Raw genomic sequence first — 26,496 nt, 5'->3', positions numbered from 1 at the left:
GATTCCTAATTGCCCTCTGATATGCTAGGAGAGCTGTGTTGGTATTCTCACAAGCTGCATGACCAGTGAAGCAGAGAGAATTTCATCTGTGCTGTGAGATTAACACTGGATAAATGTAAGAAGCAAGGATCAAGAAGGCAGAAGAACCAGAAACCAGAGGCCCATTCTGAGGCTCATTCACTTTGAACAACTTCACTTTCAACTTCTTTCATTGACTTCAGGTCAAAGGTGTGATCATGGATATCCACATGGGCTTCAGTTATGCTTGTTTCTTTGCAGGACATTTGGTACATTCCTTGATCCAGACCTACTCAGAATCCTCCCAATGATTCTCTTTGGTACATCAATGACATCATTGGTATTGTTTCCCTCTCTTGTCTGGAATTGGAAAAGTTGATTAGTTTTGCTTCCAATTTCCAGCTCCCTCTCACTTTCATCTGGTTCTCTGACTCCTCCCTTCTTCGACATCTTTGTGTCCATAGCCACCGATATCCATTATAAACCTACCAACTGTCACAGTTATCTTGACAATGCATTATCACATTCTGCTTCCTGTCAGGACTCCATTCCATTCTCCCAGTTTCTCCATCTCTGTCGCATCTGTTTCTGATGATTCCACCTTCCACTAGAGTTAAGAAAAGCATAGGGTGAATACTTTGAAGTTTATAAGATCCTGGATGGTCTTGTCAAGGTGGGCATGAAAGGATGTTTACTCTTGTGGATGAATGCAGATGTAGGGAACATCTTTTCAATTAGAGGTTGCCCTTTTAGAACAGAGGTGAGGGGATTTTGTTTTTATCTCAGAGGCCTATGCAACTTTGAAACTCTCTGCCTCAGAATATTTTTAAGGCAGAGGTAGATAGATCCTGGTTAGGCAAAGGAATCAAATGTTATCAGGGTAAATGGAAATGTGGAATGTTGAAACACAAATAGATCAGCCATGATATGATTGAATGGCAGGCTTGAAGTATTGAATGGCCTACTTCTACTGTTTGTAAGATGCCCACATTCCATATTGAAAAATAGGTTTATGCTGGCATCAACAGGCTCTTTTATGCCATTCGTTGGAGTTCAACTGCGAATTCGTACAATTTGAGAAATTGCAGCTCTATTGTAAGTTAAGGCTTCCATCTGTGACTGAGTTTCATTTCAGTATTTCCTATTGATTTGTTTACCCAATGTTATAGTTCGGGACTGAATTTGCGATAGTAAAACCATAATTGAATTGATCAGGGTTTGGTTTCCTTAGATATACTGTTCATTTTGAATTCACAAGGTGTGAAGTGATCTGGGAATATGCAACACATATTTTATAGGACACAACCTGTTGTCGAGTCAATTCACTCAATTAATCATCAGGACAGCATCCTACCTGCAAGCCTTTAAACATCTTAACTGGAGACCTCATTGCTTGTTAAACCTTTTGAGCATTTAATGCCCTTTGTAACTTTCAAACTGCATCTTTTTTTTTCCCTCCCACAAGTATACATCACTTAAAAAGCAGATGCCGACATGTGGCATCATGCAGGAGCTATTGGCCATTTATATAAGAGACACATACACTAGACTATTCAAGGGACAATTCTACTGTGTATTTTTGAGGTACATATCAAGCAATAGCATCTCTCATTCTGAACATAATTGTTGAATTCTCAGCTCTGGCTTAATGTAAAATTCACACTGTTTGCAACTATCACAGCTTTTGATACTAGTCTACACATAAGTCAAATAGATGGACCGATCTATATCTTACAAGTAGGTTTCCCCTTTATAATATTTCCTTATTCATATGACAGATATGAAAATGGTATTCTGATGCCAAATCATAATTATTCCATAAATACTATAAACATATTGCTAGAAAATACTCTGTAAGTGTAATTTATAAGATTTTGTTGCCCGCTGGATTTTATTATTTTATACGTGTGAAGATCTGAAGTGTTAACTTACAGGTGTGAAATAACACTTAATATTTGACAGCAACACATAATGTTCCAGGATTTATTTAAAGTAATACCTTTGTGCTGTAACAGAAGCCGCACACTGATAAAACAAACAGCACATTTCAACAGCAGTGAGTGGAGAGCTGAGCAGCCTCTCGCTAGTGTGAAAAGACTATCATAACTCCAGGAGCATTTGTGAGTTATGGGTTCCTGATGCTCATGAACGAACTGCTGTAACTCACTGTCACCAGTGAGATATTGTCGATTTCACCAATTTACTGATTAGACTCATTCCAGCTGTTTCATTTTATTAGTATTTTACCATCATTTTTAGCAGTTCACAGTGAAGGGTTGAACTGGCTATATATGTGGTAAAGTCTATGAAATCCCATAAGAAGCCCTCATCTCAGGAACAGAGAGAGCTTTGCAAATAAAACAAACCTAAAAGAGCACAAGCCTTCTTTAACAGCACTGATACAAAAGCAGCATCCTCAATGCTGTAAATACAATCCTGAAAGACAGTTTAAAAAATGCTCTTGGCTCTTATAATTCTCTTTATTTGTGTGTGAATTGTGTGCTTTGAAGTTGAGGGATGCTGGTTGAAGAATAAAATGTTTTCTTTCCTTCATCCTATGGCAGGTTAGCCATGCTTGGTTTTCTCATTATGGTTGCAAAGAAAGCAAACAAATTATCAAAACTCAAGTGATCCCAAACACAACTTAACCAAATTCAGAAGCACTTTGAACAGAACCATTATAGTATTTAGTTCCAAAACTAGTCACCTTTTTAGTCTCATTGAGAAGGATTGTCAGTTCATGGTGACAGGAAGCAAACTTTGAGCAGCTGCCAGCACAGAAAATTTCATTCAAACAATCTGAATCAAAGGTGTGGATGTCATGGTGTAAGCCATTGTGCTCAACTGCTCTTACCTTTATACATCATTTCTTTTCTTGCCGCTATTTCTTGCTCTTTTCCTCAAGGTGTTGAAATGTGCTGAAGTAGTAATCCATGAGTTCCAAACCTGAGTGTTGGAATGCGTAGCTACCACTGTGAAGTAGGCTAAAATTTGTAATCTAACATGCAATCGAGAATCTTCCCGGGCTGCATGACTGACTTCCACACCATATTAATAGTGCTTCTTTCAAACCAATTCTGCCTGACTGCCTATGGTTTTTCTGTCATTCCAACAACAGCATATTATGTGCGTGGTACACTGTAAAATTAGGATGTCACTTTGCTGACTAGGCCTGAGTGTTAATGGAACAGTAACCTGCCAAGCTGCAACCCGTGTCTGGGAAGACCAGCTACACAATGCAGTGTGAAATCTGAGAGAACAGAACAATTTTCTTTTACTTTTTCATGAAATGTGGGTGTTATAGGCTAGGCCAAAACTTATTATCCAGTCTTAGTTGCCCTTGGGAAGCTAGTGCTAAGTTGCAGTCCATGCCTTATTAATACACCAACAGGGAGTTCCTAGATATTAAACCAGTGTCCATAAGGAAACTGGATCTAGTTCCAAGTCAGGATAGTGAGTGGTTTGGAGTAAGACTTGCAGATAGTGATGTTCCCAACCATATGCTGCCCTTGTCCTTCTAGATGGTAGAGATCAGCAGTTTGGATGGTGGTGTCAGAGGAACCTTGGTGAATTTCTGCAATGCATAATATAAATCATACATACAGCTGCCAATATGTGTCAGTGTGAAGTGTGTGAATGTTTATGGTGAACCAAATTTTGTTAACTGACCTCTTCAAATCCACATGGGTAACATCTACCAAATTCCCCGAATCACCCCATGCTGTAACATCATCAAAAAAATTCAATTAGATTAATCAATGGTCTTTTATTAACTCAAACATCTCCAAGTGTCCATTGAGGTTTTCCCTAATTAAGGATTCCAAAATCTTACCCATTTCAGATGTTAGTCAAACTGCCCAGGTCAATCAATATGATAAAAGTACTTAAGAACAAAGGACCTTGGTGTGCAAGTTCACCACTCACCAAACATTTTGCAGATGACACTAAAGTTGAAGGTGTAGTTGACAGTGAAGAAAGTTACCTCAGAGTACAACAGGATCTTGATCAGATTGGCGAAAGGACCTTGGAGTGGCAGATGGAGCTTAATTTAGATAAATGTGAGGCGATACAGTTTGGAAAGACAAATCAGGGCAGGACATATACACTTAATAGTAAGGTCCTGAGGAGTATGGCTAAACAAAGAGACATTGGAGTGCCTTGAAAGTGAAATTGCAGGTAGATAGGATAGTGAAGAAGGCATTTGGTATGCTTTCCCTTATTGGTCAGTGCATTGAGTACAGGAGATGGGAGGTCATGTTGCAGCTGTAGAGGACATTGGTTTAGGCCATTTTTGGAATACTGCATTCAATTCTGGTCTCCCTGCTGCAGGAAGGATATTGTGAAACTTGAAAGGGTTCAGAAAAGATTTACAAGGATGTTGCCAAGGGTGGAGAATTTGAGCTATAAGGAGAGGCTGAATAGGCTGGAGCTATCTTCCCCGGAACATTGGAGGGTGAGGGGTGACCTTATTGAGATTTATAAAATCATGAGGGGCATGGATAGGTTAAATGGACAAGGTCTTTTCCCTGGGATGGGGAATCCAAACTAGAGGGCATAGGTTTAGGGTGAGAGGGAAAAGATTTAAAAAGGAACCTAAGGGGGACATTTTTCATACAGAGGGTGGTGTGTGTATGGAATGAGCTGCCAGAGGAAGTGGTGGAGGCTGGTACACTTACAGCATTTAATAAACATCTGGACGGGTATATGAATAGGAAGTGTTGAGAGGGATGTGGTCCAAATTCTGGCAAATGGGATGACATTTATTTAGGATATCTGGTTGGCATGGACAAGTTGGACCAAAGGGTCTGTTTCCATGCTGCAGAGCTCTAGGACTTGGTAGGTTAGCAAGGCCATTAAAATAAATGAAGCATGGGGCTTTATTTCCAGACTGAGAGAATTGAAAAGTAGGAAAGTTATGCGAAACCTTGGCTAAATAAAACTTAGATTATTACACACAATTCTAATCCCCATATTATAAAAAGGATATAGAGACATTAGGGCAGGTGCAGAGAAGATTACAATGATATCAGAAATGCAAAGAAGTACGTATCATGAAGGATGAACAGTTATGTCTCTTTTTTCTTGAAAAGCCATCATGACAAAATAGTAATCTCTAAAATTATGAAAGGTTCTAATAGAGTGGTAGTGAGAATGTTTCCACTTTTGGGGAAGAGTGTGGGTGATAATAATGTGAAAGTTGTTATCATAGGGAATGGCTGAAGTGAATATCTTAGGTGTATTGAAGGGACGGCTAGACAAGCATAAGAAGGAGAAGGGAAGAGAGCATCCTGCAGATTGATGGGAATAAGGAAAGACAGGAGGTAGCTCAAGAGGATCATAAGCTTAGACTCATTGAACTCAACAGCCTGTTTCTATGCCATAAATCATGTGCAATCCTACAAAGTACATCTGCTCCTCCCACGTTTTAGTGAAGGTGAGCAGAGAGGGGGAGAGGGTGTTAAGCAGATGGATATTGGAGCAGAGGAGATTGTGGTGATTTTTGTTGTCCAGATGATCTTGGTGGAGTGGGCAGGTCATAAATCAGGCTTTATGTGGCTCTGTCTGATTTGGTGATAAATGGTGAAACCAGAGTTTACCATAAATATTCAAATCTGCTTTGCTTAGACTTAACAGTGAAGGTGGTGGCCATATAAAAGGCATCAACCAGTCTGGGAAAGAGCAAAGACTTCACATGGAACAAACATTTACAAGGATGTTACCAGGGTTAAAGGGTTTGAGCTATAGGGAGAGGCTGAATAGGCTGGCGCCAATTTCCCTGGATCATCAGAGGCTGAGGGGTGACCTTACAGAGGCTTATAAAATCACGAGGGGCATGGATTTGGTAAATAGACAAGGTCTTTTCCCCGGGGTGGGCGTGTCTGAAACTAGAGGGCAGAGGTTTGAGGTAAGAGGTTAAAGATATAAAACGGACGTAAGGAGCAACTTTTTCACACAGAAGGTATGGAATGAGCTGCCAGAAGAAGTTGCGGATACTGGTATGATTGTAAGATTTAAAAGTCATCTGGATAGATGTATGAATAGGAAGGGTTTAGAGGGATATGGGCCAAATGCTGACAAATAGGACAAGATTTATATAGGATATCTGGGTAGCATGGGCGAGTTGGACTGAAGGGTGTGTTTCTGTGCTGTATATCCCTATGGCTCTAAGACTCTTAAGTGCATCAAAAGTGGAAGAGGCAGTATGATTGAATGGATCAGTACCTACTAAAATATTGTAGCAAATAGAAACCCACGGGCTGGACACTGGGGAATTTGGAAGTGTTACTGCAACTGACTTAGGATGAGCTTTGCTTTACAGGAGCTGATTGAATGCAGGAGAGAGTGGAGAAGAGTGTGGAAAGAGCAACAAAGGATCGTAGGAGGTGATGAAAAATGACTTATCTATGTTTCATAAAATAGGAATATAGAGTCCTTGTGAGATGTTAAGTTTGAGATTGTGGTCATGAATATGGGTACGAGAGTTTATATGGATGTGAAGATTAAAGAAAGATAGTAGCACAGTGAACATTGAAGAGTTAGGACAAGGTGAGATGAAATGGAATTGCAAAGATTGTAGAATCTCTGGCAGACTCCGCAGATCCAGTGGTGGAACAGTTTTTTTTATTCATTCATGGGGTGTGGACTTCGCTGGCTGGCCAGCATTTTATTGCTTGTCCCTAACTGCCCTCAAGAAGGAAGTGATGCTGTTGCATTCTGGAACTGTTATTCATGCCCATTAGGGAGGGACTTGCAGGATTTTGACTCAGCGACAGTGAAGGAACAGCAACATATTTCCAAGTTAGGATGGTGAGTGCCTTGGAGGAGAGCTTCCAAGTAGTGGGATTCCTAGGTATCTGCTGTCCTTGTCCTTCCAAATGGAAGTGGACATGTGTTTGGAAGGTGCTGTCTAAAGGTCTTGGGTGAATTTCTGCAGTGCATCTAGTAGGTAATACACACTGCTGAACATTTGTGTGGATGGAGTAGTTGGTTGAGGATGTGGTGCCAATCAAGTGAGCAGTTATGCCTTGGGTGGTATCAAGCTTCCTGAGTGCTATTGGAGCTGCAACCATCCAGGCAAGTGGGGTGTATTCCACCTCACTCCTGACTTGTGCCTTGTAGATGATGGACAGGCTTTGGGGAGTCAGGAGGCACTGCAATATTCCTAGCCTCGATTCTACTCTTGTAGCCACCATGTTTATGTGGTGAAACGGGTTGTGTTTCTGATCATTGGTAAATGCAAGGATGTTGATAATAGGGATTTCACTGATGGTAACACTATTTAATTTCAACGGGTGATGGTTACATTGTCTCTTGTTCGAGATAGTTGTTGCTTAGCATTTATGTCGTGCGAATGTGACTTGACACTTTTTAGTCCAATCTTGTCCAGATGCTGTCCAGATCTTGTTGTATGTGAACACAGACTACTTCAACATCTGAAGAGTCATGAATGGTGCTGAACATTGTGCAACTATTGGCAAACATCCCCAGTTCTGACCTTATGATGGAGGGAAGGTCACTGATGAAGCAACTGAAGATGTTTGGGCCTCAGACACTACCTTGAGGGATTCCTGCAGAGATGTCCTGGAGCTGAGGTGACTGACTTCCAACAACCACAACCATCTTCCAATGTGTCAGGTATGATTCCAACTAGCAGATACTGATAGGACTCATTGAAGCCACACTCAGTCAAATGTAGCCTTAATGTCAAGCTGTCACTTGCATCTCACCTCTGGAATTCAGCTCTTTCGTCCATGTTTGAACCAAGGATGAGATCAAGAGCTGAGTGGCCCTGGCAGAACCCAAACTGGGCATCACTGAGCAGATTATAATTGAGCAGGTGCTGCTTGCTAGCACTGTCGATGACACCTCCCATCATTTTACTGATGATTGAGAGTAAACTGATGGACTGGGAATTGGCTGGATTGGATTTGTCCAGCTTTTTGTGTACATGACATAGTTGGGCAACTTTCCACAACGCTGAGTAGATGGAAGTGTTATCACTGTAGAAAAGTGTGGTGCTGCAAAAGCACAGCAGGTAAGGCAATATCAGAGGAGCAGGAGAATCGACGTTTCGGGCATAAGCCTTTCATCCATATGATCTGCTGATTAAGGGCTAATGCCTAAAATGTCGATTCTCCTGCTCTTCGGATGCTGCCTGACCCGCTGTGCTTTTCCAGTGCCACACTTTCGACTCTGATCTCCAGCATCTGCAGTCCTCACTTTCTCCTAGGCAGTGTTTTCACTGTCATCAAACACTTGGCTTCGGGATCAAGCAGGTTCTGGAGCACAAGTCTACAGTACTATTGCTGGAATATTATCAGTGCTCATTGCACTGTATCCAATTTCTCTAACCAGTTCTTGACATCACTGGTATCTGTGATGCTGGGAACCACTGGAGGAGGCCAGGATGGATCATCCACTTGGCATTTCTACTGAAGATTTCTGGAGATAAATGGGAGGGCATGGAAGGTGGCAAAACCGGACCAAAGCAGGCTTGCTGAGTGGAAGTGAGAGTGGATAGAGCAGATCATAAGGAATCTGCAATGAGGATTTCAAACAGTTGTTTGAACATGCCAAGAAAGGCACAGAGGGAAGCAATAATATTACCCAACTAGGCCTGGGATGGTGAACTATGCGTAGAAATGTCAAGGATTTGTGAAAGGTAGTGGAAGGTGCTTGTATACTAATTCATTCACAAACAGGAACACGAGGTAACAGGAAGGAAAGGCCAAAGGATGGAGTGGGACCATGGGGTTGGGTGTAAAGTGTGAAGAAAGGAAAAAGGGGAGTCAGAGGTAATGAGGGCTGAGGTCAAGATCAGCAGAGAAACTGCAGTGACAAATGGACACAGTGAAACTCAAGGTTACATAAGAATGTAAAATACTGGGAACACCTTGCTGGAAACAGAGAATATCGAGGAAACAGAGTACCTGAAGTTAAAGTCAGAGGTCATAAAGGAAAACAGTTAGGATCATTTAATATATTTTACATTTGGCCTGAAGGATAAGCCTATTTGTTCTAATTTTATGGATAAGAACAGGTTTTTCTATTATCTGAAGAAAATGTAATATGATTTCTATTAATTTTTCTGGGAATATTAAATTTTGCATTGCTAACAATGTGAAAAACAGGCGCATAACTTAAACTTAGATTATTTAATATTCATGATTCTTGATTAGTTTTGAACATTTGCTCACACTGTTCAATGATTGTAGCAAGATCGATTCCATCAAATCACTTTGGTGGCAAATAATAATCACATTAAGGTACCTCTTTTCCTAATAGAGGTAGACTGAGACATAATGTAGAGGAAATATGATAATGAATATTTAAACTGACGATATCTTTGAACAACCCAGCTTTGTGTTGAAAAGTCAAAGTGCCTAATCTCCTCATGTGACAGCTGCAGAATATAAGAATCTCAATCCACCATTTAATGCACCATAATAAAAGCAAAGTTTCTATGTCCCTCTGTGACGGAGGTATATTGAGACTTTCCTGGGCTGAATGCACTTGAGGTCATGCCTTACCTTAAGGTTATAGTAACAGCCTTAGAAATAGAAGAACAACAGTTGGTTCCTTAATCTCTGAGAACTCAACCTAACGCTTCCTTAGGAAGCCACAGACTAAGCAAAGGATCATAAAAACACACACATTTTCAAAGCTTTCATCTACACATAGCAAGATGTATCCCTCCACAATGGCATGTCTGACCCTTGTCTTAACCCGCCATTGGATAACGCTGAAGGAAATTGAAAAAAATAACTTGAAGAGACATAGAATCTCTATAGTGTGGAAACAGGCCATTCAGCCCACACTGACCCTCTAAAAGGCATGCCACCCAGACCCAGCTTCCTGTCACTTTGCATTTCTCATGGCTAATCCACCTATACTGCACGTCCCTGGACACTATGGACAGTTTACCCTGGCCAGTCAACCTAACCTGCACATCTTTGGACTGTGGGAGGAAATCAGAGCACCCAGAGGAAACCCACATAGGTATAAGGAGAATGGGTAAACTTCATACAGACAGTCAACTCAGGGTGGAATTGAACCCAGATCCCTGGAGCTATCAGACAAAATAACTGCAGATGCTAGAAGCCAAAATAGACAAGTTGGAGGCTGGAAGAACACATCAAGCCAGGCAGCATCAGGAGGTGGAGAAGAAGATGGTCCTGAAGAAGGGTTACACCTGAAACATTGGCTTCTCCACCTCTGATGCTGCCTGGCTTGCTGTGTTCTTCCAGCCCTTACTTGTCTAGTTTGATCTCTCAGACAGTGAGCTAAGCAGTGAGCCACCCCAGGGTTAGTTAGGACTTTGGAATTTCTGGAATATAGGTTCCGGAAAGGAAATACAAATCAAACCTTATAACAATATAAAGCTGAATAATGTGTCTTTGATAGTATTGTTATGAATGCAGGCATGTACAAGAGCATGCTATTTTTAACAGGTCTCTATTGATTTCGGGTAAAACAATTTGTTCCAGAAAGGAGTTTGCTCATCATTCTAAACATCTGCTGTGAGACAGGCCAATGTGATCTTGTTGCTGTGAAGAAAGAAACACAAACCAAAATAATTGTTTTTAAAAGCCAAGTGAGAGGTTTTGCGTCTTGACTCAGAAAAATAAGACAACTGCTTTTGAGGCAGACAGGACAGCAGAAGAGAGAGAGAGAGAAAATCAAACCATTGTTAGGTGGAGAAGCAACTGCTGCTGTTGCGAAGGGCAGGCTGAATGCTCCTGTATAAACAACTCAGAAAAATGCTTGTAATAGTTGGTTTTCAGTTCAATATGCAGAGGACAGGAGTAATGGGACTTCTGGAGATTTAATGAGCAAAATGTCACTGAGGTGTAGGTTGCTGATGGAATGTGGTTCTGGAATACTCAGAGTAACTGGAATGATTTTCAAACGACACTGGAAGGGTCAAAATTTCAGGGAAAAATGAGCCTCTTGGAAAGTTGCGATTAATTTAGGATTTAATCTTGCGTAACTACCTACCTGTCAAAATCATACTGTAAAGTGTCTATCACATTTCTGCTGAGTTAATGAATTGATATGAAAATACCTCTTCTTTAGTTTGGGCTCTTAGCTGCTTGCCAAGTAGCGTCTCATCTATGTTAATGTTAGTTTGTTTGTTGCAATAAAGTTCTTGCGACATGAAAACTTTTCCTTTAGTCATTTCCCTTGGTTGCTGGGGACACAATTTCTTGAAAAAAATCCTATCAGTCTTTATGGGGATCGGAACATTACACCGAGAATCACAGAGATATGGGCCAATGAGCCTATTAAAGCAAAATACAGTTATAACTGTAATGGTCAAGAGGTTAATAGCAGGTTTATTGCTTATGTCATTTATATGTACGTTCATGGAGAAAAAGAGGATATATGAAAAAGTGGATAGGAGTAAATCTAAAAATAAATCAAGTGGAAGAAATTTAAGACAAAGAACAAAATAATGGAACTTAAATAAATAAAGTCTCAGATTCAATCCAAGTAATTAGAAGTCGAAATATTAAAAGACCAATTGGTGTGCAGTTAGGTTTCCTAATGTCATTCCATCATTTAAGAAGGGTGTGAGAGAAGAAAATGTATAACAACAAACATATTAGCCTAATACTAGATGTGCAGAAGTTATTAAAATAACTCATACAGATAACATGACTCAGCCTTGAAACAATAATGAATTGAACAGAGAACACCAGCACAGGTTTGTTATGGAGAGGTCCCTTCCTGGACCTCTCCATCTCCATTTCTGGTGACCGACTCAACACAGACATCCACTACAAACCCGCCGACTCCCACAGCTACCTGGACTACACCTCCTCCCACCCTGCCTCCCGTAAAAAAAGCTATCAGGTATTTACAATTCCTCCACCTCCACTGCATCTGTTCCCAGGAGGATAAATTTCACCATAAAACATCCTAGATTGCCTCCTTCCTCAAAGACCACAATCTCACCACTCACCTGGTCGACGATGCTCCTCCAGTGCATCTCCTCCACTTCCCACACCTCCACCCTTAAACCCCGCCCCTCCAACTGCAACAAGTACAGAACCCATCTGGACTTCACCTTCCATCCCAGCAACCTCTGGATACTTTGCATCATCCTCTGCCATTTCTACCACCTTTAAACAGACACCACCACCAGGGATATATTTCCCACACCACCGCTATCTGCATTCTGGAGAGACCATTCCCTCTGTGAGTCCCTTGTTAGGTCCATGTCCGCCACCAACCTACCCTCCACTCCAAGCATCTTCCTCTGTCACCACAAGTGCAAAACCTGCGCCCACACCTCCTTCTTTATCTCCGTCCAAGGCCCCAAATGATCCTTCCACCTCCACACACGTCATCTACTGTGTTCGTTGCTCCCGATGTGGTCTCCTCTACGTTGGGAAGACAGGACTCCAACTTATAGAACGTTTAGAGAACATCTCTGGGACACATGCACTAAACAACCCCACCGCCCTGTGGCCAAACATTTCAACTCGCCACCCCCCCCACTTTGCCAAGGATATGCAAGTCCTGGGCTTCCTCCATTGCCAAACGCTAACCACCCAACGCCTGGAGGAAGAACGCTCATCTTCCACCTTGGGACCCTCCAACCACATGGGATCAATGTGGATTTCACCAGTTTCCTCATTTCCCCTTACCCCACCTTATCCCAGTTCCAACCTGGCACTGCCCTCTTGACCTGTTCTACATGTTCATCTTCCTTCCCACCTATCTGCTCCAACTTCCTCTCCGACCTATCATTTTCACCTCCACCTTCATCCACCTATCGCATTACCAGCAAGTTTCCCCAGCCCCACCCACCTCCCGTTTATCTCTCAGCCCCCTTAGGCCACAAGCCTTATTCCTGATGAAAGGCTTATGCTCAACGCATCGATTCTCCTGCTCTTCAGATGCTGCCTAACTGGCTATGCTTTTCCAGCTGCAAACACTTCGACAGGTTTGTTATGTAGAATTCAGGTTTGATTAACTTTGTTTTTTTAAGGAAACCACTAACAAGATAGATAAGGAAGTTTCAATGGATATCATCGATATAGACTTCCAGATAGCATTCAATAAGATTCCATACAAGATTTTATTTGTAAAAAATGGGAATGCATGGAATTGCAGGTTGGAAATTAGCTGACAACAGGAGGTAGAAGAAAGTGAGGACTGCAGATGCTGGAGATCAGAGTCGAGTGTGTGGTGCTGGAAAATCACAGCTGGTCAGGCAGCATTTGTGGAGCAGGTGAATCAACATTTCAGGCATAAGCCCTTCATCATTCCTACGCTCTGATTAGTTAGATATAACAACTGCTGCTTCTTCCCAGAGATCTGTTTTAGGATCTCTACTATAACTATTTATTAATTAGTTCATAAGAGAAGGTTTGGAAAGTTATATACCCAGTCTTACAGTTGTTATTAAGTCAGAAGAGACACTGAGTAGTCAAAATGGGAATGGGAAATTAGAAAGAGACAGGAACAGATAAGGTGTGTGGCTCTAGCTATGACCGCTGAAGTTCTTTGGAGAAAACGTAAGATCACCAATTTTAGACTCAAGATCTATCTGAGTATTTTTGAATTGTGAAACACCACAAATTATGCTAAATTGGTATCAGGCACCCAAAGAAATCAGAAAGTCTAAAGGAAGGTTTCCTTCCATCTGAAGGAATACAAAGGGAGTTGATTGCATTTCAATTGCTTAAGGCTATGACCTAACTACATGGCGTGTAGTACCGGGCAAGGAACCTCAGCAATGACAGACTGATCTTGGATGGGATGCAATGCAGGTTTACCAAGATGATAATGGAAATTAGGACACGATACATAACAATAGCCTATATTATCATGAGTTTAAAATACTGGGAAATAATCTAAACAAGATGCTTGAAATATTAGAAAGACTCTTGAAGGATAGAAAAACTATTACCGCTTCTGGGAGATTAAGAAGAGGAGGTAATCTTAGAATTAGGGCTCGGCCATTCAAGGGGCAAAATCAGGAAGCACTTTTTACTAAAGGCTTGTAGGAAATTGGAACTCTCTACCCCAAAGTTTAGAGATACTGCAACAATTAAAACTTCCAAGACTAAGTTCTGTACAGATGGGCTGAGATGAGATCATCAAGGAATACAGGGCAAAGCAGGGCAAATGGTAACCAACAAAGCAGCCTCAGGCGGTATGCTCCTACGCTGTAATATCAGCAAGATTCCAATCGAAGGAAGCAGTGAGGAGGTACCAGCTGGAGCTGACAGAAATAACAGCTCTTTCTCATTCTTTTTTTCACACACAGAAGTACTATTGCCCTCACAAAATGATTATAAATGATGGTCCCACTGCACACCCCCTCCCCACACCAATGTTCACAGCCAGGCAAGGCATATGGCTTTCATCAAAACCAAGTGCCTCCTTCAGTGACTGCCTCCATACTGCCTCTCTTTCTGTTCTGAATTGGAAATTATCACCTCTGTCGATATGTCAGTCAGAAGAGCCTCCCATTTACCTCCAGCCTCTGGACCCGCCCACCAGATGACAAGCTAACACCAGCCACTCAGATTTGGTGTCATTGCATTGCCCAACTGTTTATTTTTTGTGGTGGTGTGGAATCCGCAGACCATGTCTAAATTCATTGTGGACTGCTGCACCCCTTTGTAGAGTTATTCAAAAAATCTTTTGCTATGCTTTTGGTTGCACATCAGCCCCACATTCCTGCTCATTGGGCATCTGTTGAAAAGGAGAATGGGCAAGTTGGAGGACCTCCTTCTTGGTCTACTCTAGGGCCTGGCGAAAGGGGATTAGTAGATCCAGGCAGCAGACTTTGGAGGGGGTCTTAGTTCCAAACTGTCTGCCTTTCTTCTGCAGCTTCATTAGTGCTTGGGTGTCCTTGGAGACAGAGTATGTCCACCAATACTCTCAATGCCTTTAAAGAAAGGTAAGCACCACACGGGGGTGAAGTACCTGAACCCCCTTTCCAACTCCATTTTGATTTAACCTCTTCTCTCTTTCTTGACCTTTTCCCTCACCTTTGGTGTTATTGCCTTGCCCTTGCTGGGCTTGTGCACAAATTGATTAATTGCAGCTCAGGTGTTTGTGTTTTGGATAATAGGTGAAAAGTATCATGGGGCTCTCTTGTGATGGACTGGTAATGTCCCTATCCCTGGACATGGAGGCCTGGGTTCACGTCCCAACTGTTCCAGAGTCGTGTAATAACATCTCTGAATAGGTTGATTCGAAGAATAGGTTTAAAAAAAATCTGAAAAGTATCAGGGGCCCTCTTGTGATACAGTGATAGTGTCCTTACTCCTGGACTGGGAGGACTGGGTTCAAGTCCCACCTGTGTGTAATAACATCTTTGAGCAGATTGATGAGGGCAAAAAAGGTGAAAAATATCAAGGCAGTGTGGTGATAGGAAAAAGATGTTCAGTTATGTGTAATAACACTTCTGGATCTAAAAGCTAATTCTGGTAGCAGTGCTCTTGTGGAGCAATGCTAGTGCTCCTAATACTGATACCTAGGATCAAGTAGGAGAAAGTGAGGACTGCAGATGCTGGAGATCAGAGCTGAAAATGTGTTGCTGGAAAAGCGCAGAAGGAAGAGAAGTTGTTCAGAGTGAGGACCAGTTCAGTCAGTCGAAGGAGGGTGTCAGTGGAAGGGTACTGGTTGGTACGGCGGGAAAGTGATTCCTGAAGAAGGGCTCATGCCCGAAACGTCGATTCTCCTGCTCCTTGGATGCTGCCTGACCTGCTGCGCTTTTCCAGCAACACATTTTCACCTACGGTCAAGTGCCAGCTATTCCAAAAGTATGCATTAACACCTCTGGCAGGGTGGCCTGATTGTTTTTATTTATAATTTAGTTTTTTTAATGAAACCATTGCTGAGTGTTGGAAAAATCCATCTGGTTCATTGATGTCCTTTAGGGAAGGAAATCTGCCATCCTTACCCAGTCTGGCCTACATGTAACTCCAGACCCACAGGAATGTGGTTGACTCGCAACAGCCCTGTGGAAAATTGGAGACGAACAATAAGTATGGGCCTAGCCAGCAATGTCTGCATTCCATGAACAAATGAAAAGAAAGCATGTCTGGAACACACAGTGTGGATTGCCAGTCCAGAACCGATCCCAAGTTCAGCTTCCGAAGCAGAGACTGAAATTCCAGCCCAAAATGTCTTTTCTCATTTTTGTGACACTGTCTCTATTCTTGGTCCATTTCTTTAAGAACTTAATGCTGATTATGTTAAATTTCAATTTATTTTTATGTGTGGGAGTATTCAAAACACAACATGTTGCTTAAATCAAAGTAACACTACTTATGTAATGATATTTGCTTTTGTTAGATTTCATCACTGTTTCACATGATGGGTTTCATCTTCATGTGAAAAAAATGAAAACAAGTGTGAGAACAAAGCTACAGAACTGCACAATTGTATTACAAGTTGAAAAGGTAATAGATGAAAAGATGAAAGAAGCAAGATAAAAGGACTCACTCTGCTCACTTAGTCTGACTCTAAAGGCAAGCAGTACTTTCCAAAAACACATGGGGGGGGGGAGGGGGGAATAAATAGGGCTATTGTTGATGTGGAAGATATAACAGCAACCTTCATTAATGTGATACAATGTCTCAAGATGCTCCTCAAAATTTGATATTTAAAATTTTTTCAAGGGATGTGGATTTCACCAGTGAGGCCAGCATATATTGCCTATTCATAATTGCCCACAGAAAGTGATGGTGAGATATATTCTTGAACTGCTGCAGTCCTTGGAGTATCAGGCCACCCACAATGCTGGTTGGATGGGGAGTTCCAGGATCTAACTCAGCAACAATGGAGCAATGGCTACACAGTTCCAAATCAGGATGGTGCACGTCTTGGAGGGAAACGTGCAAGTGATGGTGTTGCTATACATCTACTGCCCTTGTAGGTATCTTCCTAGATAGTAGAGGTCATAAGCTTCGAGGATGATGGTGAGTTACTGCAGTGCATTTTATAAATTGTACATACTGCTGCCACTAAGCAATGGTGATGATGGAGTGAATGCTGAAGGTGGGGGATTTAGTGCCAATTAAGTGGGCTGCTTTGTTAGAATGGTATCAAGCTTCTTGAGTATTGTTGGAGCTGCACTCATCCAGGCAAGTAGCAACTCACCACAGGAACATTAGCTTCTGACCTGCTTTTGCAACCATCGTATTTATATGACTGGTTCTGTTCAGTTTCTAGTTAATGGAAAACCCCAGGACTGAGTCACGAAAGGAGATAATAGGACCAGAGATCAAAAGCTTATACAGACAGATATATGCTAAACAGCATCTTATATGCAGAAGAAAATGAAAACACCCTAAATAGGTTTAGGGAGGGAACTCTTGGGCTTAAGTGTGGAGACCATAGCTTGAGCCTATTACAGAGCAAAGTAAATTGGAAATACATTTGAAACCAGAATTAACATAAGAACATCGGAAATATGAGTTGGAGTATGCTATCTGGATCCTCGAAATTGCTGTGCCACTTACCAAGATTAAGACTGAACTGACTGTGACCTTATCTCTATGGTTCTGTCTGATTCCTAGAGCTGCTGACTTGATTGTTGACCAAATATTGACTAATTCAACAATGACATGATCTTGCAACCATTGTTCCCTGTGAAGAGAATCTTAAATATTGATAAATCTCTGAAAGAAGGAATTCCTTGTCATCTCAGTCTTAATTGAGACATCCCTTATTTTAAAATTGTTCCCCCATTCTTAATTCACCCACAAGGGGAAGTATCCACCCTATCAAACCACCACAGAATCTTAGATGTTTCAATAAGATCAGCTCTTATTCTTCTCAACTCCTTACAGTACAGCCCTGTACGATACCTGCTGAATGTTTTCTCACTAGACAACAAGATAAATGTATAGCACTCACAGGGTAGTAGGGCCAGAAAACATGACTGAAAAGTGGAAGGACAAAGTCACAGAGGGATTTTAAAAAGGGTTTGAGAATGGGAATGCTAAATGAACACCAGCACAGAGTACACCGAATTAGTTGAGTATCAAGGGATTAAGGCACGAATGAAGGGAGATTAGGTAGACATCCATCTTGTAGAGCTGGAAATAGGTGTTGTTTAATGATAAGCAAAACCAGGAATAGCTCAGCAGGTCTGGCAGCATCTGGGAAATCAGAGTTAACATTTCAGGTCCAGTGACCCTTCATCAGAACTCATGGTAGCTAGGAAAATGTCAGTTTATATGCAGAAGTTAGGGTTGGGGGGGAGGGGGTAAGGAGTAAATGATATGTAGGGATAGAGCCCAAAGAGAGAGGAGAACAGTTGGTCAGACAAAAGAGTGGATAACGATCTGGCTAAGAGGGTGAATGGCTGTTAATGGGGACTGTTAGTGGCTAACAATGGGTTGTGTGTAATAGCCAACAAGGACATTGGAGAGCTCAAGCCCTAAAGTTACTGAATTCGATATTAACCCAGACAGCTGCAGGGTCCCCGAGCAGAAAATGAAGTGCAATTCTTCCAGTATTGGTATTTTTTGGGTTTACATATCTCCCAGACAGATAGTAACGCTAAGAAAAGTAAAAAAATAAATTGCTGGCTGGCAGTATCATGTTTAATCACTGTAAACAAAAGATGTGATGTCTGTTGGAAACACATCTTTGATGAAATGTTTCTGTCGGGACCTCCAGATCTCCTTCAGGTAATCAAATTTTTGGATAATTGATATTCAGATAATCGAGGTTCCTCTGTACTTGGTTTAGAATCTTCATAAAATTGACATAAACTGGCTTTAAAAGTGGAAAAGTTAATCATCAACATATTACTTGATTTGTATCAAGAAATTTAAATTGTTTGCAAAATAAGCCTAATATTCTTGGATGCTGCCTGACCTGCTGCGCTTTTCCACCAACACATTTTCAGCTCTGATTTCCAGCATCTGCAGCCCTCACTTTCTCCTCTAATATTCTTTCAGGGAAATATATGCATGTGAATTTTCTTTTCTTTACAAGATTAAAGAAAAGTAAATAATGAAATAAACTGTGGTTCCAAATTTTCATTCGAGCTGCTCTTAGTCTGCCAGAGTAACTTTATAAATAATGTGGTAATGTGCACACATAGAATTTTGGCCATGTTAATTCCAAATTTACTGTGATGGATTGAGAATACTAAGAACTGTAAGGAAATTCCAGGCTTTAGTTTTAGAAAATTATAGCATGACATGTTACTGAATCAGTTCTCTTGTTGAGCAGCTCAGTAAGGTGATTGCGCTTGATCAGCAATATGTTGGAGTTAATGATCCATAGACTAACAGTGAGTCTATACATTGGACATTGTCATAAAGTGTCAAATGTCAGAGGTCTACGTGGCAGACCATCACCATGGGTAGGCGAAAGTGAGTCCTGGAGATCAGAGTCAAGACTAGAGTGGTGCTGAAAAAGCACAGTAGGTCAGGCAGTATCCAAGAAGTAGGAAAATTGATGTTTCAGGCAAACCACCATGGGTAGTTAGGAGGGCTGTGCCTAATAATGCCAGGCGTATGCCTTCTCTTCCCCACACAGTGATCTGTACTGAACACATTTAGTTCATACAAGATAACAATGATATTATCCATAATAAAGCTTGTATCCATAACCATGGCATAATAACTTGGTTGCAGGTGACTACCTATTATAATTTTGCTTGGGCAAGTATTTATCCAAGCAATAAGATAAACTTGTATGTGTGCAGGGGTGGTTTGCAAAGCAGGTGTTATTGAAATATGCAAATAATTGCAAAAATTAAAAATAAATGACAATAAATAGAGCTGAAGCCACCTGATGGGTACTGCATGCTTAAGATATGAATGTGTGAGGCAAAGCAATAGAATAATTTAACAGAAATTAATAAAAAGCATAACCATGTTGTTTTCCAGATCTTTCTTTAATGATTTGTTGTAATACATTTTGAGTGAGCAAAGTGGGTGCTGAATAAGGGGGACTATCAAAATGACAATAAAGCTGCAAGTGAGTAATCTTAAGTTTCAAAATCTTAATGACAGAGATATATCTCTTTGGTGTAATGGTGGGGGGTTGATTTATTCCAAAACAGAAAATTGCAGACATCAGATCATCACGGCAGACAAGAGTTATAGAACTGCTGGTTGTCAAAATCAACAAGAAAATATTTAGGAGACAACTGACTACAGATTCTTCATACTCATGTGTCATGAATTAACCATAATTCCATCAATCGTTTAAATGATTCTCGAGCACATCAGTGCTCTTCAATAAAGAAAACTCTATTACTCACTACTGTCTACAAAGTTGATGTCCACTCAACTATATTTGTAGTGCTAATGCGTTTTTTTTCCTGTTACTGTGCAACATATTTGTAAAGATATCAAATGTGTACCCTGATTGATACAGAGAGGAAGTGTCATGGACCAGCAGTAGGAGTTGATAAATATCTCTCCAACTGAGGCTGACCAGATAACTCATGAGCAATCGAGTAGTGAGTGATTTAGGGACACCCTGAGGAGTTAATCTGTCTCACTGCCAGCTGCACCATAATCTGTTTATGTCATATGTATAATAGATATTTTAAATAAAACAAATTTATGTTTTCATAACATACATATTCGTAGATTTAAAAATTATCTACACAGTAATAATAATATAGGTGTGGTACAAACCAATAATTACATTACTCTGATATTTCCCAGTTTATTTATATAATTATTCATCATTTAAGTATCAGTATTTTACATTTTCACAGCTAATAAAAACAAACTAGTTGAAAAATGTGCCAAAAATTCCAGAACTGATTTTTTTTTTAGTGATAAGTGATTTAGCTGCTAAATATTGGTTTGAAGGACTTTGTTATCAGGGACCAACACTTTATTGTTCACTCTGGCTTGTCCTGTCATACTTATAAAGACATCATGTATTATCTGGATTGTAACAACAAATGGAAGCACTCGCAGTCCTAGGTGAACAAATGAATTAGGGGCAGCAGTATGCTAATCAATACTTGAGCTTGCTTCACTTTATATTCAGATTGTGGCTTCAACCCCATTTCCCCGCCTAATTTTTGGGTTCACTTATTAATCACAAATTGTTTAACTTTTGCCTTTAACCCTGTCTCCACCATTCGCTGAGATAAAGAGTTTCACAGACTCTCAATTCTCCAAGAAAAAGTAATTCTCCTCATCTTTGTCTGAAATGAGGGATTCCCTAACTTTAAACCATGTTCCATAGTGCTAGTCTCCCTTACAGGGTAAACATGCTTTCAGCATCCATATAATCTAGCCCTTCAGAATCCTCTGTCTTTCTTAATCTTCTAAACGCTAATAGATACAGGTTCAACATTTTCAACATGTCTTCAAAAAATAACTGCTTCATCCTTCGGTGAAGGGATTGGTTATTCTTACTTCATCTGGCCTACATGTGACTTCAGACCCACAGCAATGTGGTTGACCATTAACAGCCCTCAAGAAAGTCAATTACTTCAAGGGGCATAAAAGCAATAGGAGTTAATAAACCTCAACTGAGGCTGACCAGACCACTCATGAGCAATCGAGTAGTGAGCAAGAAATGCTGGCCTGGCCAGCAGAATCCACCTCCCTTGAAAGATTTTTTTTTTCAAATCCCAGAATAAGTCAAATGAACCCTTACAGTACTACCAATGCATTTCCATCATTTTTTAAACAATGAGACCAAAACTGTCCACGGCACTCCAAATATGGCCAAATCAATGCATTATGCAATTGTAGCAAAACACTGAATTTAATATCCTGTTTCCCTTGCAATAATTGACAATATTCCATTTACATTCTCAACCAGTTGCTGTACTTGTGTACCAATCGTTAGTGTGCATCCTCACGCCTTGCTTCCTGCAAAGACTGTATTCCAATCTCCCAGTTCCTCTGTTTCTGTCACATCTATTCTGATAATGCCAACCTCGACAAGGGAGCCTCTGAAATGTCCACCTTGCTCCTTAATCAAGGATTGCTTAGCATGTTGATTGATAGAGCCCCCAGCTGGGTCCAACCCATCTCCCGCACTTCAGCTCTCACTCCCTCTCTTCCCTCCACAACAGTGATAGGGTCATCCTTCGTCATTTCTGCCACCTCCAAACAGACCCCACCACCAAAGATATATTTCCCTCCCCTCCCCTATCAGCATTCTGGAAAGACCACTCCCTCCGCGACTCCCTCGTCAGGTCCACACTCCCCACCAACCCAACCTCCACTCCCGGCACCTTCCCCTGCAACCGCAAGAAATGCAAAACTTGCGCCCACACCTCCTCCCTCACTTCCTTCCAAGGCCCCAAGGGATCCTTCCATATCCGTCACAAATTCACCTGCACCTCCACACACATCATTTACTGCATCCGCTGCACCCGATGTGGCCTCCTCTACATTGGGGAAACAGGCCACCTACTTGCGGAACGTTTCAGAGAACACCTCTGGGACACCCGCACCAACCAACCCAACAGCCCTGTGGCTGAACACTTCAACTCCCTCTCCCACCCCACCAAGGACATGCAGGTCCTTGGCCTCCTCCATCGCCAGACCATGGCAACACGATGCCCGGAGGAAGAGCTCCTTATCTTCTGCCTAGGAACCCTCCAACCACAAGGGATGAATGCAGCTTCCTCATTTCCTGTCCCCCACCTTATCTCAGTCCCAATCCTCGGACTCAGCACCGCCTTCTTGACCTGCAATCTTCTTCCCGACCTCTCCGCTCTCACCCTTTCTCCGGCCTATCACCCTCACCTTAACCTCCTTCCACCTATCGCATTCCCAACGCCCCTCCCCCAAGTCCCTCCTCTCTACCTTTTATCTTAGCCTGCTTGGCACACCTTCCTCATTCCTGAAGAAGGGCTTATGCCTGAAACGTCGATTCTCCTGCTCCTTGGATGCTGCCTGACCCTCTGTGCTTTTCCAGCAACACATTTTTCAGCTCCGATCTCCAGCATCTGCAATCCTCACTTTCTCCCTTGTCCTCAACTGTCATCCCACCAGCATCCACATCCAGAGGATCATTGACTGCCATTTCCGCCACTCCATTGAGATGCCACATATTCCTCTCCCCTCTCTTGTCAGCCTTCCACCGGGCCACCTTGGTTCATTCCTCCTTCATTCCTGAAACCTTCCACAGTGACATGCCACCTTCCCCTGCAACCGCAGAAGTTGTGACACCTGCCCATTTATCTCCTCCCTCCTCAGCATCTAAGGTCCCAGATCCATCTTCTAGGTGAAGCGGCACTTTACCTGCACTTCACTCAATCCAGTCTATTGCATTAGCTGCAGACTATGTTATCGTCTCTACGCTGGTGATTGGGTGACCACTTCGCCGAACACCTACGTTCTGTCTGCAAAAAAGACCCTGACCTTCCAGTTGCCTGCCACTTCAACATACCCTGTTCCTTGGCCAACATCTCTGTCTCAGGCTTGCTGCAGTGCTCCAGTGATGCTCAGCGCAAGCTGGAAAAACAACCCCTCATTTTCCGCTTGGGGACCTGCAGCCTTCTGGATTCAATACTGAGTTCAACAATCACAGGGCTTGAGTTTCTCCCATGTTCTTACCTCAGCTCCTACACTCCAGGCCTTGTTAACACAGTCTGCTATTACACGCAACCCATTGTTAGCCACAAACAGTCCCCATTAATAGCTATTCATCCTCCTAGCCTGACCATTATCCATTCCTTTGTCTGTCCTTCTCTCTCTTTGGGCTCTAGCCCCACCCATTGTTTATTCCTTACACCCTCCATGCTCCCCATGCCACTCCCCTCCCCACCACACCTACCTTCTGTATGAAAGCCAATATTTTCCTATCTACGATCAGTTTTGAGGAAGGATCACTCAACCTGAAACGTTAACTCTAATTTCTCTCCACAGATGCTACCAGACCTGCTGAGCTTTTCCTGCAATTTCTGTTTTGGTTTCTGATTTCCAGCACCTGCAGTTCTTTTGGTTTTTATTCACCAACTTCTTGTGTTTCATGTACCAGGGCCTAGATGCGCCTGCAACTCTCTCCAATATTAAAAAAAACATTCTTCTTGCCAAAGCGAACAAGTTCACACTTTCTCACAATATATTCCATCAAACAAATGTTTGCCTTTGCAAACTGCGTGGGTGGTATCTTCCAAGTTTTGTCTTGCACTTATCTGAGAAAGCTAACTCTTGAAACGAAGGCCTGTCAGAATATCAGGCAATTATGAGGCACAGGAGGGTCTTCATCCAGAATTAGATTCACCAGGGATAGAATCACTCCCAACAAGAGCTGCCAAAAGCAGACAGTTCATATATTTGCAATGCAAGCCCAGAGACCAAGGACTCAGGTCAAAGGTAGGTAATTCAGGGATATAGGCAGGTTCTAGGGATGGGGTCGTAAGGAGAGGTAGGGGATGGGTATCAGGAGTCAGGGCACAAGATTGGATCTCAGGTGTCATACCCATGTCCTATGTACATGATCTCAACATGTCACCTCTACACACAAGACCATAAGAAACAGAAACAGGAGTTGGTCATTTGGCCCCTCAAGTCTACTCTGCTAACCAATAGGATCATGGCAGATATGACATTCTTCACTTCAACTTGCTCACATTTTCCCTGTGATCCTTAATTCCACTATTAATCAAAAATCTGTCTATCTCAGCCTTAAATATATACAAGGACTCTGCCCTCGCAGCTGTTTGTAGCAAAGAGTTCCAAAGACTCACAACCCTCTGAGAAATGAAACCCTAAACAACAGGCAACTTCATTTTACCCTCTGGGAGGGGGCCTTGTCAGGAGACTCATTTGGTGTGGGACCTGGGACTTCTATTAATCATTAATTGACCAGTACATGGCCTCAATTCACAGCTACTAACGTTCTGATCAAGATCCTAATTCTGGTGGTGGCAGTAAGGTGTCAGGGACTGGGTAGAAGTCCTACCCGCATAATTAAATACCCTTCTCGCCTCTGGCCTCATCTCATCTGGGACTGGAAGATTTCACACTTTACATCTCCTCCACAATTTACTTTCCTATCCATATTTTATGCCAGTCCATATTCCTATCCATATTGTATGTAACAGTCACACATTCAGTCCCTTTATCCAAGTTCTTTATGTTGTTATATTTGAGGTTGGAGCAATCACTGTTTTTTTTATCTAGTCCCACCCCTCCATTGCTCGTAACAGATTTTAAATTTATTGTTGCTGATATGCCTAATTACATAACTCTCTCAATGTGTCAGGTTCAGTATTGAGATCAAGTCAGACAGTTTCCTTTGGTGAATAATAAATAATTGACAAACAGTTTGGACACACACACACCACTACCAATGCCGCGCCCCCCACCGAGAATTGACTTTAAACTGCTTTGTGCAATTAACAATTAAAGTCAAGAACTGTCCCGAATGGTGTTCTAATATTGAAGATATATTGTGCACACAAGCTGTTGAAACTGAGCTATCCTCTTGGAACATCCACAGTTGGCTGGAGTTCCTGTGCGCAGATGGTGTGTAGATCCCAAGAAAATTCTCTTCAGGAACTCTCCTCTTGTAGTCAAGGTGATGTTTGGTGGGTTTTCAGGTCACACACTTTGTTGAGGAGAGTTGCAAAGAGAGAGGAAGGGGATAATGGGCTGTGCTCTTCAGGCAGGTCAAATTCTCCCTCACTGAGTTCAAAAACACAATCGTCTTATCCCACTAAAAAAGCTGAACCTTTGAGCTCTCTGTAAATTCTCCAGACTAAATGGCTCCATCAGAACTCCCCTTATTCTTTGCCATTTTACCCAAAGCCTTTTGTTCAGTAAAGTGTCCTTTGTTTAAAGGTTCAATATATATTTACATGGGTCTGCAAAATCATTTTAAAAAAAGCTTTTGATTACCTCTTTTCATAAAATTGGAAATTGTGGAAGCCCAGCACCAATCATTTTGACACTCTACATTTAACATCTTGTCAACCTAAAAATGATCTATTTATTCCTACTCTCTAACTTCCAGTTAGTTAGCTAATCCTCAATCCATGGTAATATGATACCTACTAGAGTATGAGTTCTTATTTTGTGGAGTAATTTTCCATGGCGTCACCTTGTTGAATGTTAAGTATACCACATCTACAGATTCCCTTTTATTCATCTTGCTTGTTACTTTCTCAAAGAACTCTAATGTATTGGTCAAACATTATGTCCCTTTCACAAAACAGTTTCCTGACTTCTTTCTAAAATGAAAGATACAATATTTTAAACTGTGTCCCACAGTTAGAGTTTCTCCAATACAGGGAACCATACTTTCAGAAACCACCCTGTCAAGTCTCCTTGGGATGTAACTTGTTGCAATAAGATCATGTCTCATTCTTCTAAACACCAACAAGTACAGGCATAATCAGTCCAATCTTTCTTCATAAGACAATACTAAACTTATCTCAGAAATCCATCAAGTGAGTTTTCTCAGTTCTTTGATGAGCAACTATCCAGTTGAATCAGTTTGAATGTTTTGATGCCCAATTATGCTTGAACCAAAATGTTCAAAAAATTGAAT

The 26,496-nt window shown here is 41.6% G+C and overlaps 1 long non-coding RNA gene across 1 annotated transcript in view; it reads right to left on the bottom strand.

The window, feature by feature from the left end:
• Window positions 1–236: 236 nt before the first annotated feature.
• Window positions 237–26,496, bottom strand: part of LOC148150623 (uncharacterized) — a 352,668-nt gene continuing 326,408 nt past the window's right edge. Inside the window, exon 5 of the long non-coding RNA XR_015751865.1 lies at window positions 237–625. This is a non-coding gene — a long non-coding RNA (uncharacterized LOC148150623). The remainder of the gene's footprint in view (window positions 626–26,496) is intronic.

Source organism: Chiloscyllium plagiosum, unplaced genomic scaffold (assembly GCF_037043375.1).
Source record: "Chiloscyllium plagiosum isolate Xiang-an unplaced genomic scaffold, Cpla_swu_hap1 HiC_scaffold_3, whole genome shotgun sequence".
Lineage (NCBI taxonomy): Eukaryota > Metazoa > Chordata > Chondrichthyes > Orectolobiformes > Hemiscylliidae > Chiloscyllium > Chiloscyllium plagiosum.
Note: the sequence above shows the minus strand (reverse complement) of the source record. Positions and strands in the feature narration are given on the sequence as shown.